Below are 12,694 nucleotides of genomic sequence, written 5' to 3'. Positions count from 1 at the left end.
AGTATTGGTTTGCAACAGCTACAATGGCAGCTTGTCTCCATTCTGTGCGTCTTTCAGCTTTTCTCTTCATTTCTTTATAGGTGTTACATCCCACATCTTTCACTATTTGATCCATGTACCTCAGTCGTGGTCTTCCTCTTGGTCTTTTTCCCTCGACATATCCCTCTGTGATTGTGTTCAGGAGTCCTTTATGTCTTAATAGATGGCCTGTAAATTGCACTCTTCTTTTAACAATGAAACTCCAGAAGCTTCTCTTCTCACCTGCTCTTTCCAGAACCACTTCGTTTGTGACCTTGTCGAGCCATTTTATTTTGAGCATGCGTCTATAGCACCACATTTCAAAAGAATTTAGCTTCTGGTCTTCCTCTGTCCCGAGAGTCCATGTTTCTCACCCATAGCATGCCACATTCCACACATATGATTTCAAAAATCTTTTCCTGATTTCAAGGCTGATGCTCTTAGATGTTAATATGTTTTTCTTCTTGTTAAAAGCAACCTTTACTTGAGCTATTCTACTTCTCACTTCTGCCTTGCTCCTTCCATCCCTGGTAATATTACTGCCCAGATAAGTAAATTTATCAACTTGTTCAAGCAGTTCATTGCCTACATCAACTTGGACTTTCACTTGATCTTCTTTGTCGCATGCCATTACTTTTGTTTTTGCTTTATTAATTCTCATATTATATTCTTCACCCATAACTTTATCCATTCTATTCAGTAGGACTACAAGATCTTCTTCACTTTCAGCCAGGACAGCTATATCATCGGCATATCTTATCTATTCGTTGGCCATGAATTACTACACCTGTCTGTGAATTTTCCCTTACAACACTGCATTCATAAAATAACACACGAAGGACGTTGAAACATATGCAAGAGGAAATTAACCACTACCAACCGATTCAGTTTTCACCCAAAGAAGTTACGTTCGTAGCGCAATCCTGTCCGTCATGTAATTACCACACACTGGTATACTAAATTCATACTAACTCTCTGTGAAACCTTCCCGAAAAGAATAGCTGAGAGCTACTTTGATGATTACACCACATGCATCACGTGGTCAACTTGGTTTACACAAAGAGTGTAACTCCACAATAATTTTGATAATTAAAATAAATTAGATCGAAAAGCAATTCACAAAAGAAAAACCTCGAACTGGTTACTATCGTCTTACTATTAACCTGATGGGTCAAACAATTGTATAAGCACGTGGTACTGGTCTCACAAAGTACACCCCACGTGGGTTGAACATAAACAAAAATTGCTATATTGAAAAATATTGTCAAGACGAGACGTTATAATCTCACGCACATTCGCATTTAAGATTGATGATCTTAGATTTGCTGGTCAACACGTGGTTCCACTTTACTCACAAAGTAGTGACAAAGCAACTACTGGAAGATATTCTGAACTTCACACTCGAAATACACTGCGTTGCAATTTAAGATAACATTAGCTATTTTAGATCCATACCTGAAATAAAGGTGATTAAATTTTCAGTTAGGCTGAACTTAAGAAATCCATTGTCCTACAGCCTTAGCAGAGATGCGCTTAGCTGGGGATCTTACCACTTCAGACGCTCGCTGCGGACAGACTGACCTGGGCTCCTACCGAGCGTGCTTAACCGATACAAACGGAAGTGACCAGAGAGGCAGCTTCCTATACCAACATGACAAGGGACGGACAGGACCATACTCTCTGCTTTTAGAAAGCGTAGCTACCTGTTCCGACGTTGGTCCTACTGTTCTCTAGCAGACAGCCTTTCTGCTACCATCAAGCATGCAACTAGAAATACATTTGCTCATTCATCCTCTCACACAGAAGGGAAGGGGTATGACAGTATCTTATCATGTTGTTGTTGTTGTGGTCTTCAGTCCTGAGACTGGTTTGATGCAGCTCTCCATGCTACTCTATCCTGTGCAAGCTTCTTCATCTCCCAGTACCTACTGCAACCTACATCCTTCTGAATCTGCTTAGTGTATTGATCTCTTGGTCTCCCTCTACGATTTTTACCCTCCACGCTGCCCTCCAATGCTAAAGTTGTGATCCCTTGATGCCTCAAAACATGTCCTACCAACCGATCCCTTCTTTTAGTCAAGTTGTACCACAAACTTCTCTTCTCCCCAATCCTATTCAATACCTCCTCTTTAGTTATGTGATCTACCCACCTTATCTTCAGCATTCTTCTGTAGCACCACATTTCGAAAGCTTCTATTCTCTTCTTGTCCAAACTAGTTATCGTCCATGTCTCACTTCCATACATGGCTACACTCCATACAAATACTTTCAGAAACGACTTCCTGACACCTAAATCTATACTCGATGTTAACAAATTTCTCTTCTTGAGAAACGCTTTCCTTGCCATTGACAGTCTACATTTTATATCCTCTCTACTTCGACCATCATCGGTTATTTTACTCCCTAAATAGCAAAACTCCTTTACTACTTTAAGTGTCTCATTTCCTAATCTAATTCCCTCAGCATCACCCGACTTAATTTGACTACATTCCATTATCCTCGTTTTGCTTTTGTTGATGTTCATCTTATATCCTCCTTTCAAGACATTGTCCATTCCGTTCAACTGCTCTTCCAAGTCCTTTGCTGTCTCTGACAGAATTACAATGTCATCGGCGAACCTCAAAGTTTTTACTTCTTCTCCATGAATTTTAATACCTACTCCGAACTTTTCTTTTGTTTCCTTTACTGCTTGCTCAATATACAGATTGAATAACATCGGGGAGAGGCTACAACCCTGTCTCACTCCTTTCCCAACCACTGCTTCCCTTTCATGCCCCTCGACTCTTATAACTGCCATCTGGTTTCTGTACAAATTGTAAATAGCCTTTCGCTCCCTGTATTTTACCCCTGCCACCTTCAGAATTTGAAAGAGAGTATTCCAGTCAACATTGTCAAAAGCTTTCTCTAAGTCTACAAATGCTAGAAACGTAGGTTTGCCTTTTCTTAATCTTTCTTCTAAGATAAGTCGTAAGGTCAGTATTGCCTCACGTGTTCCAACATTTCTACGGAATCCAAACTGATCTTCCCCGAGGTCGGCTTCTACCAGTTTTTCCATTCGTCTGTAAAGAATTCGCGTTAGTATTTTACAGCTGTGACTTATTAAACTGATAGTTCGGTAATTTTCACATCTGTCAACACCTGCTTTCTTTGGAATTGGAATTATTATATTCTTCTTGAAGTCTGAGGGTATTTCACCTGTCTCATACATCGTGCTCACTAGATGGTAGAGTTTTGTCATGACTGGCTCTCCCGAGGCCATCAGTAGTTCTAGTGGAATGTTGTCTACTCCCGGGGCCTTGTTTCGACTCAGGTCTTTCAGTGCTCTGTCAAACTCTTCACGCAGTATCTTATCTCCCATTTCGTCTTCATCTACATCCTCTTCCATTTCCATAATATTGTCCTCGAGTACATCTCCCTTGTATAAACCCTCTATATACTCCTTCCACCTTTCTGCCTTCCCTTCTTTGCTTAGAACTGGGTTTCCATCTGAGCTCTTGATATTCATACAAGTGGTTCTCTTCTCTCCAAAGGTCTCTTTAATTTTCCTGTAGGCAGTATCTATCTTACCCCTAGTGAGACAAGCCTCTACATCCTTACATTTGTCCTCTAGCCATCCCTGCTTAGCCATTTTGCACTTCCTGTCGATCTCATTTTTGAGACGTTTGTATTCCTTTTTGCCTGCTTCATTTACTGCATTTTTATATTTTCTCCTTTCATCAATTAAATTCAATATTTCTTCTGTTACCCAAGGATTCCTATTAGCCCTCGTCTTTTTACCTACTTGATCGTCTGCTGCCTTCACCACTTCATCCCTCAGAGCTACCCATTCTTCTTCTACTGTATTTCTTTCCCCCATTCCTGTCAATTGTCCCCTTATGCTCTCCCTGAAACACTCTACAACCTCTGGTTCTTTCAGTTTATCCAGGTCCCATCTCCTTAAATTCCCACCTTTTTGCAGTTTCTTCAGTTTCAATCTGCAGTTCATAACCAATAGATTGTGGTCAGAATCCACATCTGCCCCAGGAAATGTCTTACAATTTAAAACCTGGTTCCTAAATCTCTGTCTTACCATTATATAATCTATCTGAAACCTGTCAGTATCTCCTGGCTTCTTCCATGTATACAGCCTCCTTTCATGATTCTTGAACCAAGTGTTAGCTATGATTAAGTTATGCTCTGTGCAAAATTCTACAAGGCGGCTTCCTCTTTCATTTCTTAGCCCCAATCCATATTCACCTACTACGTTTCCTTCTCTCTCTTTTCCTACTGACGAATTCCAGTCACCCATGACTATTAAATTTTCGTCTCCCTTCACTATCTGAATAATTTCTTTTATCTCGTCATACATTTCATCTATTTCTTCATCATCTGCCGAGCTAGTTGGCATATAAACTTGTACTACTGTAGTAGGCATGGGCTTTGTGTCTATCTTGGCCACAATAATGCGTTCACTATGCTGTTTGTAGTAGCTAACCCGCACTCCTATTTTTTTATTCATTATTAAACCTACTCCTGCATTACCCCTATTTGATTTTGTATTTATAACCCTGTAATCACCTGACCAAAAGTCTTGTTCCTCCTGCCACCGAACTTCACTAATTCCCACTATATCTAACTTTAACCTATCCATTTCTCTTTTCAAATTTTCTAACCTACCTGCCCGATTAAGTGATCTGACATTCCATGCTCCGATCCGCAGAACGCCAGTTTTCTTTCTCCTGATAACGACGTCCTCTTGGGTAGTCCCCGCCCGGAGATCCGAATGGGGGACTATTTTACCTCCGGAATATTTTACCCAAGAGGACGCCATCATCATTTAATCATACAGTAGAGCTGCATGTCCTCGGGAAAAATTACGGCTGTAGTTTCCCCTTGCTTTCAGCCGTTCGCAGTACCAGCACAGCAAGGCCGTTTTGGTTAATGTTACAAGGCCAGATCAGTCAATCATCCAGACTGTTGCCCCTGCAACTACTGAAAAGGCTGCTGCCCCTCTTCAGGAACCACATGTTTGTCTGGCCTCTCAACAGATACCCCTCCGTTGTGGTTGCACCTACGGTACGGCCATCTGTATCGCTGAGGCACGCAAGCCTCCCCACCAACGGCAAGGTCCATGGTTCATGGGGGGTATCTTATCATATACAGTATATAAAAGAAAGCGGATGTAGGTTCTGTATGAGACTGTGCGACATGAATTACATATAAACTGTGTTTTAAAGTGTAGCAGTGTGAAAGATCGTTCTTGTTTATGTGTAAAAGTAACACGTTTCACTGCTCAGTCTCCTCCCAGATAGTCAGAAACACCACAGTAAATTTAGAAGAGGAATTTATGCCGTAACAGATTTAAGACATTAACATGAAAGGAATCCAACAGAGACCTTTCATCGTCTAACAAGATGCAACTGGAGTCACTCAACAAACAAAAACACCTGGGAGTAACAAACCGTGAAGATGTGAAACTGAATTATCACACAGGCTCTATGGTGGATAAAACAGATGGCAGACTTCGGTCCACTACTAGCATTCTAGGACAATCTGGTCCTTCTACAGAAGTGGATCGCTAACAAATCACTCGTATGTCTAATACCAGAATATTGCTCAAACGTGTGGCATATACGTCAAATAACTAAAAGAGGTGTCAATGAACGTATATATATATAAGGAGGACAGACCGTATGGTGACAAATTTGTTTCATCTACGCGGAAGCATCATGGACACGTCGCAAAACTAGATTTTGCATTCTATTGATGATAGACTGACAGACGCTCGAAGACAGCCGCCCAATTGCACCACGAAATCTTTATTCAAATTTTTAATAACCAGTATCAAGCGAGGAACCTAGGAATATACTACATTCTCCTTGACTTCCCTAGGAATGACGAAGACTGTACTGGACTAATTACAGAATGCACAGAGGCATACAAGCTGTCATACTTCCTATGCTCCATTCGCGAATGGAGCGACAAGAATCTCCAATACACGGTACAATGGTAAGTACCCAGTGCCACGCACCATACAGTGATTTGTAATCTAGATGCAGATGTACGTGTAGACGCTTCTGCAAAGCAGCGTTGACCGGCGTTGCCTGGTGAAACGTTGTTGTGGTGCCTCGTGTAAGGAGGAGAAATGCGTACCATCGCGTTTCCGACTTTGATAAAGGTCAGATTGTAGCCTATTGCGATTGCGGTTTATCGTATCACGACATTGCTGCTGGCGTTGGTCGAGATCCAAAGACTGTTCGCAGAATATGGAATCGGTGGGTTCAGGAGGGTAATACGGAACGCCGTGCTGGATCCCAACGGCCTCGTGTCACTAGCAGTTGAGATGACATGCACCTTATCCGCATGGCTGTAGCGGATCGTGCAGCCACGTCTCAATCCCCTAGTCAACAGATGGGGACGTTTGCAAGACAACAACCATCTGCACGAACAGTTCGACGACGTTTGCAGCAGCATAGACTATCAGCTCGGAGACCATGGCTGCTGTTACATTTGACGTTGCATCACAGACAGGAGCACCTGCGATGGTGTACTCGAAGACGAAGCTGGGTGCACGAATGGCAAAACGTCATTTTTTCAGATGAATCCAGGTTCTGCTTACAGCATCATGATGGTCGCATCCGTGTTTGGCGATATCGCGGTGAACGCACATTGGAAGCGTGTATTCGTCATCGCCATACTGGCGTATCACTCGGCGTGATGGTGTGGGGTGCCATTGGTTACACGTCTCGGTCACCTCTTGTTCGCATTGACGGCACTTTGAACAGTGGACGTTGCATTTCAGATGGGTTACGACCCGTGGCTCTACCCTTCATTCGATCCCTGCGAAACCCTACATTTCAGCAGAATAATGCACGACCGCATGTTGCAAGGTCCTGTACGGGCCTTTCTGGATACAGAAAATTTTCGACTGCTGCCTGGCCAGCACATTCTCCAGATTTCTCACCAATTGAAAACGTCTGGTCAGTGGTGGCTGAGCAACTGGCTCATCACAATATTCCAGTCATTACTCTTGATGAACTGTGGTATCGTGTTGAAGCTGCATGGGCAGCTGTACCTGTACACGCCGTCCTAGCTCTGTTCGACTCAATGCCCAGGCGTATCGAGGCCGTTATTACGGCCAGAGGTAGTTGTTCTGAGTACTGATTTCTCAGGATCTGTGCACCCAAATCGCGTGAAAATGTAAATATATCTGTCCAGTGAATATCCGTTTATCATCTGCATTTCTTCTTGGTGTAGCAATTTTAATGGCCGGTAGTGTAGTATTTTCCTTCTAGTTAGTTATAATCTTTGTAAACATATTGAGCATATCAGAGATCACAATGAATAGTAATAACACATTATATAACAAGCCTAATCGAATAAAAACCCTTTTATTCATAAGTGGTGACCGGTTTCGACCCGATGTGGATCATCTTCGGGCGCTGCTCTGTAATTCAGAGTACATGAGAACAGACGGAAACATGACATGCAATAAACATTCGGTTAAGAATAAACTATACGGTGTCCTAACCAGTGGCGACGTTAGGAGATGGGAGCAGCAAATGTGGACGCCGCACACTGGTGTCGACTGCTGACTGCGTGGCGATGCAGTGCGGTGTGGAGTCAACATGTACGTTGTTGTGTTGCTTGAGACTTTCCTGACAGACTCCTTGTAAATATGGTTCTCGGGCGAGACTTCGAATATTTTTGTGAATATTCTGCAGTATTTCATCAGCGTAACCGATCGCCATTTTCAAGACGACTGTTTGTTGCACCGATGAAGCATTGTGGAATTTTCACGACACCCGATGACTCGCTAGAAAACCATATTTACGAGTAAATTGTTATTTTGATATAACTTACAATAATACGCAGCATGATATTAAGGTTTCTGAAAGTATTTGTATGGAGTATAGTCATGTATGGAAGTGAAACGTGGACGATAAATAGTTTGGACAAGAAGAGAATAGAAGCTTTCGAAATGTAGTGCTACAGAAGAATGCTGAAGATTAGATGGCTAGATCACATAACTAATGAGGAGGTATTGAATAGAATTGGGGAGAAGAGGAGTTTGTGGCACAACTTGACAACAAGAAGGGACCGGTTTTTAGGACATGCTCTGAGGCATCAAGGGATCACAAATTTAGCATTGGAGGGCAGCGTGGAGCGTAAAAATCGTAGAGGGAGACCAAGAGATGAATACACTAAGCAGATTCAGAAGGATGTAGGCTGCAGTAGGTACTGGGAGATGAAGAATCTTGCACAGGATAGAGTAGCATGGAGAGCTGCATCAAACCAGTGTCTGGACTGAAGACCACAACAACAACAATTCATGCTCTTTGGGATGTGTCGCATACGTTGTATCCTGTTGGCTAAAGACGACGCAGGGCGACAGGCAGGGACCAGGACACCTGCTGTTTGACTCCACGACACCGCCACACAGTGACCAGTCGACGTCACTGGGCGGCGTCCACTTGCCCTGCTCCGTGCCATCGTCTCCACACGTCATCACTGGGTAGAGAAGCGTATAATTATTCTTTACTTTATGTTCATTACATTAAATCATTCCTTCTATTTCGTCCACATCAGGTAGAAACCGTAACCACTTATGAATAAAAGGGTTTTTATGAGATGAAGACTGTTGTATACAGTATTTTATTCGAGTTCATTATGTTAGTTTTTATCAGAAGTGCATTGCTGCGAAGTTCACGGTGACTTTTTTCAATAAATTCATCGTGATGGTACCCCTAAACGTCATTTATTAATGGCAGCAGTTCGTATTCTTATCAGAGGCCATTGTTTATCAGTTTTCAGCACGGTAGAGCTACCGCCTGCAGGGGCACCGTCAGCAGGATCCGAGCTCGGAGCACACAGCAGAATGTCTAAAGACTCACTCAACAAGAACGGACCAGCCTCACACTGCCTCCCTCAGTGGCGTCGTCTTGTCCGCTGTATACGTGTGTCACGTGGACATCACTCACAGGTCAAGTTATCCTTCTAATTAACAGTGCTAGAGACAAAGCGTTAGAGAAATGTTTGAAAATCATTCGAAAATTTTCCGCGATTGGTAAAACCGTGCAGATAACATGGCGATCATCAGATAATCACATGGATTTAGCGACGTCCTACGTCATTTCGGATGCAGCGCGAGCAAAGTCTTTCGTTGCACCGTAGATGTGACTGGATCACTTGTGAGTCAGAATCTCGGTGGAGGGGAAAGCCGCGCAGTATCGGCTGGCCGGCCACTACTTGGATTTACCTTTCTGCCTTCAGGTGGTAAAAGTGTACCTTAAGAAGCAGCAAGCACGCATACCCCCTTCCTCTTTTCAGTGCTTTGTCTGCTCTGCGTGGCTGGCGGTGGACGCACTGTTCTTAGGATAACATCAGGCCTGTGGCACCCTTTTTTAAGGTGAGAGATTAATAACGTTGCTGTATTTCGCTTATCTATGCTATGTAAGGAATGACATCTAACAAACGTTTCATGACAATTTCTCTAAAAGAACGTAGAACATGAATAGGTGCTACGGCTTGTCAGTTGTGCAGTACGGGCCACGCGATTGTCTTCCTGTACCGACCACAAGTAACTTCAGTTTTTAAATTATATTTTCTTCTTATCACTTCTTTTCAGACTGATGTGGCAGAAAATGAACAAAAATAAGAGGAAGATGAATGAAGAATGCGTGAAAATAGTGCGAGCAATGTTACATCTAACAAAATGACCCCGAGGGAGGTTCAAAAGTGGGACCTTTGTGTCACTACCTTCCACACAACAATTGAAGGAGAAAATGTTGTTTGATTGGCTGACTTGGGGATGCGATTAAACAGCGAGGTCATTGGTCCTATCGGATAGGAAAAGGAAGTTGGCCGTGTCCTTTTCAAAGGAATCATCCCGGCATTTGCCAGAATCGATTTAGGGAAATCGCGGATGGCCTAAACCAGGATAGCCGGACACGGGTTTGTAACGCCGTCCTCCCGAATGCGAGTCCGGTTTGCTGACCACTGCGCCACCTCGCTCGGAGGGAGCAAAACATCGTCACCGAGAAAAGGAGATTGAAAGCCAAATAAAGAAAGGCTAAAAAGAGTTGAAGAAAACTGAATTTAAGTGTTCCAAAAGATAATTAACGCAGAGAGAGTTATCATGAGAAACTAATTACATAGCGACAAAGAAAATTGGATTTTACTGGGAATAATGGGTCAACAGAAGGGATCAAAACTGCATTTTTCAAAGTCTATGGTGCCATTTGAAGAAGACTGGGTGCTTTGTATCAAGTATAGAGGCTGGGCACACGTTGGATGTGTGAATCAGGAGGATAATTTGTATTTCATTTGCTTTCTCTTTGAAAGACTGACTTAAACAGTGGTGAATTAAGCTGAAATAGCAACAATAAGTCCCCATGCTTATGTGTTCTATTGTTATTCAATAAGCATCAGTGTTGTACACCATTAATAACCCATATTATCAATGAAAGGAAAATTGTTAGTACTACAAGGCATTTTCTACAAGCCTTGGAACTGTAACTCTTTTACTTTCGAAGTAATTAGGTAGAGTAAATAAACAATAAAATTCATTACACTGTGACATTCATAGAACATGTATACCAGGAATAGCATGGTGACCATAATTAAAGTTCCAGTTTCAAAGCGCGTAGGAAGAGAACCACTGCTCGCAAATTTGAACAGTATATTATTGACGCCGGGGAACAAAAAAGAACATAAATTTTAACAATAGACGTCTCTGCCAACGTCTTAATGTAAATCGGATCGGGTAGAAATGGCAGAAGAACTGCAGTACTGGGGCTATGGTTTGAGTTGCATATTGGACCAGCCATACTCTTCAATGCGCAAGACCGCACATGTTCAGCAATCAACAATTGCTGCACTGTTTGTTCGGTGAGCCCATCCACGAAGTCAAGGTCCTACCAAACCGGGTGGGAAAAATCGGTTTCGAATTCTCCTGAGGCCAAAAGCTGCATAAAAACAAAATTACATTGGTTTTTAATTGTCCTGGGCCTAGAACTGCATCAAAAGCGAAATGATGTCTGCTTTTAATTGCCCTGGGGCTAAAAATTGCATCAAAAGAAAAATGACATCGATTTTTAACTGTGCTGGGGCCAAAAACCACATAAAAAGCAAACTGACATATGTTTCTAATTGTCGTGAGACTGGTGCAAGACATGTTCAATAATCTGTCCATAGTTTTCTGCCGCAAGTTGAAATCGGGGAACATCATGCTCCACAACAGAATGGAGTATCTCAGAGTTCACGTTCGGAATGCGTTGCGCAGTTCGTTCCTTCACTTCAGCTACGTTCGTAATTGAAGCACTGAACGCAGCATCTTTCAGACAACACCATAGCCAGAAGTCATATGGATGAAGATCAGGTGATGTGGACTAGCAGGCCGTGGGGAATTGAGCGGCGACAGTTCCAGCATTTCCGAAATGCTTCTGCAGCAGCCGCATCGCTGGTTGTGCAATGTGCGGAGGAGCGCCATCTGCGTAAAAACATGCACGCTGTCAAGAAGCTGGAGTGACGCTGATGTGCAAAAAACTGTTAGTGACCGTACAGGTAACAAGACCCGCAGGGCTCATCTTCTCGAAAAACACAGCCTGCCATGAACGATACCGTTAACTTGCACCACACATTTGCTTTTTCAGAATGATGTGGTAACGATTGGTGTGCGTGCGGATTTTCTATTGCCCATATTCTGTAATTCTGCGTACTGCGTGTCCTTGGAAACGAAAGTGAGTTGGTTCAAATGGCTCTGAGCACTATGGGACTTAACTTCTGAGGTCATTAGTCCCCTAGAACTTAGAACTACTTAAAGCTAGCTAACCTAAGGACATCACACACATCCATGCCCGAGGCAGGATTCGAAGCGAACCTGCGACTGTAGCGAAATAAAAATGGGTTTCATCTGTCTACAGAATGTGCTGCGACCATTCATTATCCACATCCACGTGAGCAAGAAATTCCGGAGTCATAGTTTGTCTTGCTGGCAAGTCAGCAGGATGCAACTCCTGAACACGGATGAGTTTGCATGGACAGCAGTGCAGGCTGATTCGTAGCATTTTACGGACTGTGGTCGCGGGACTGTCCAACGTTTGGGCAATTCCCCACGTGCTGCATGTTTGCACACAGCTGGTCAACCCCTCCTGCAGTGCTGTGGCCACATCTTCGACAGATGTCGGATCAGCTGATTCCATCCTTTGCCACATTTTACTTCAAAAGAACCTCTCTTTTTTTAAATTTTGTAATCGATTTCCCCAGAACCTTAGCTGACTTTGAACCAATGTCATTTTTCACACGCTTGAATGTATATAAATATTCAGATTAACCACCACAATTAAGAAGGGACATCGAAAAACTTAAGCACGAGTTCCCCTATTACCAACAGTTACACAGGATGGGAAAAATAAAACTGGCCCAGGAAAATAATTCAAGCGCCTTGAGATAGGCAACCCAACATACAGATGCAGGCGATGTAAGCTGGGTTGTCTATTTTCAGGTGCACGAAATATTCTCCTAGGGCAGTTTTATTTTGGCCAGCCTGTAGACAGAGCGTTGCGTTACGCAGCTTGATGATCTCCTGGTGGAAGAGGACGCACTGGACGAGCCTCCGGTAGTCCCCGCGCCGTGTTACAGAGGCCGCGGAACGCCGGTCGCCTACGGTAGCCGCTTCACCGCGCCCGGGCAGCCG

The sequence above is a fragment of the Schistocerca nitens genome, chromosome 5, assembly GCF_023898315.1.
Source record: "Schistocerca nitens isolate TAMUIC-IGC-003100 chromosome 5, iqSchNite1.1, whole genome shotgun sequence".
Taxonomy (NCBI): Eukaryota; Metazoa; Arthropoda; class Insecta; order Orthoptera; family Acrididae; genus Schistocerca; species Schistocerca nitens.
Note: the sequence above shows the minus strand (reverse complement) of the source record.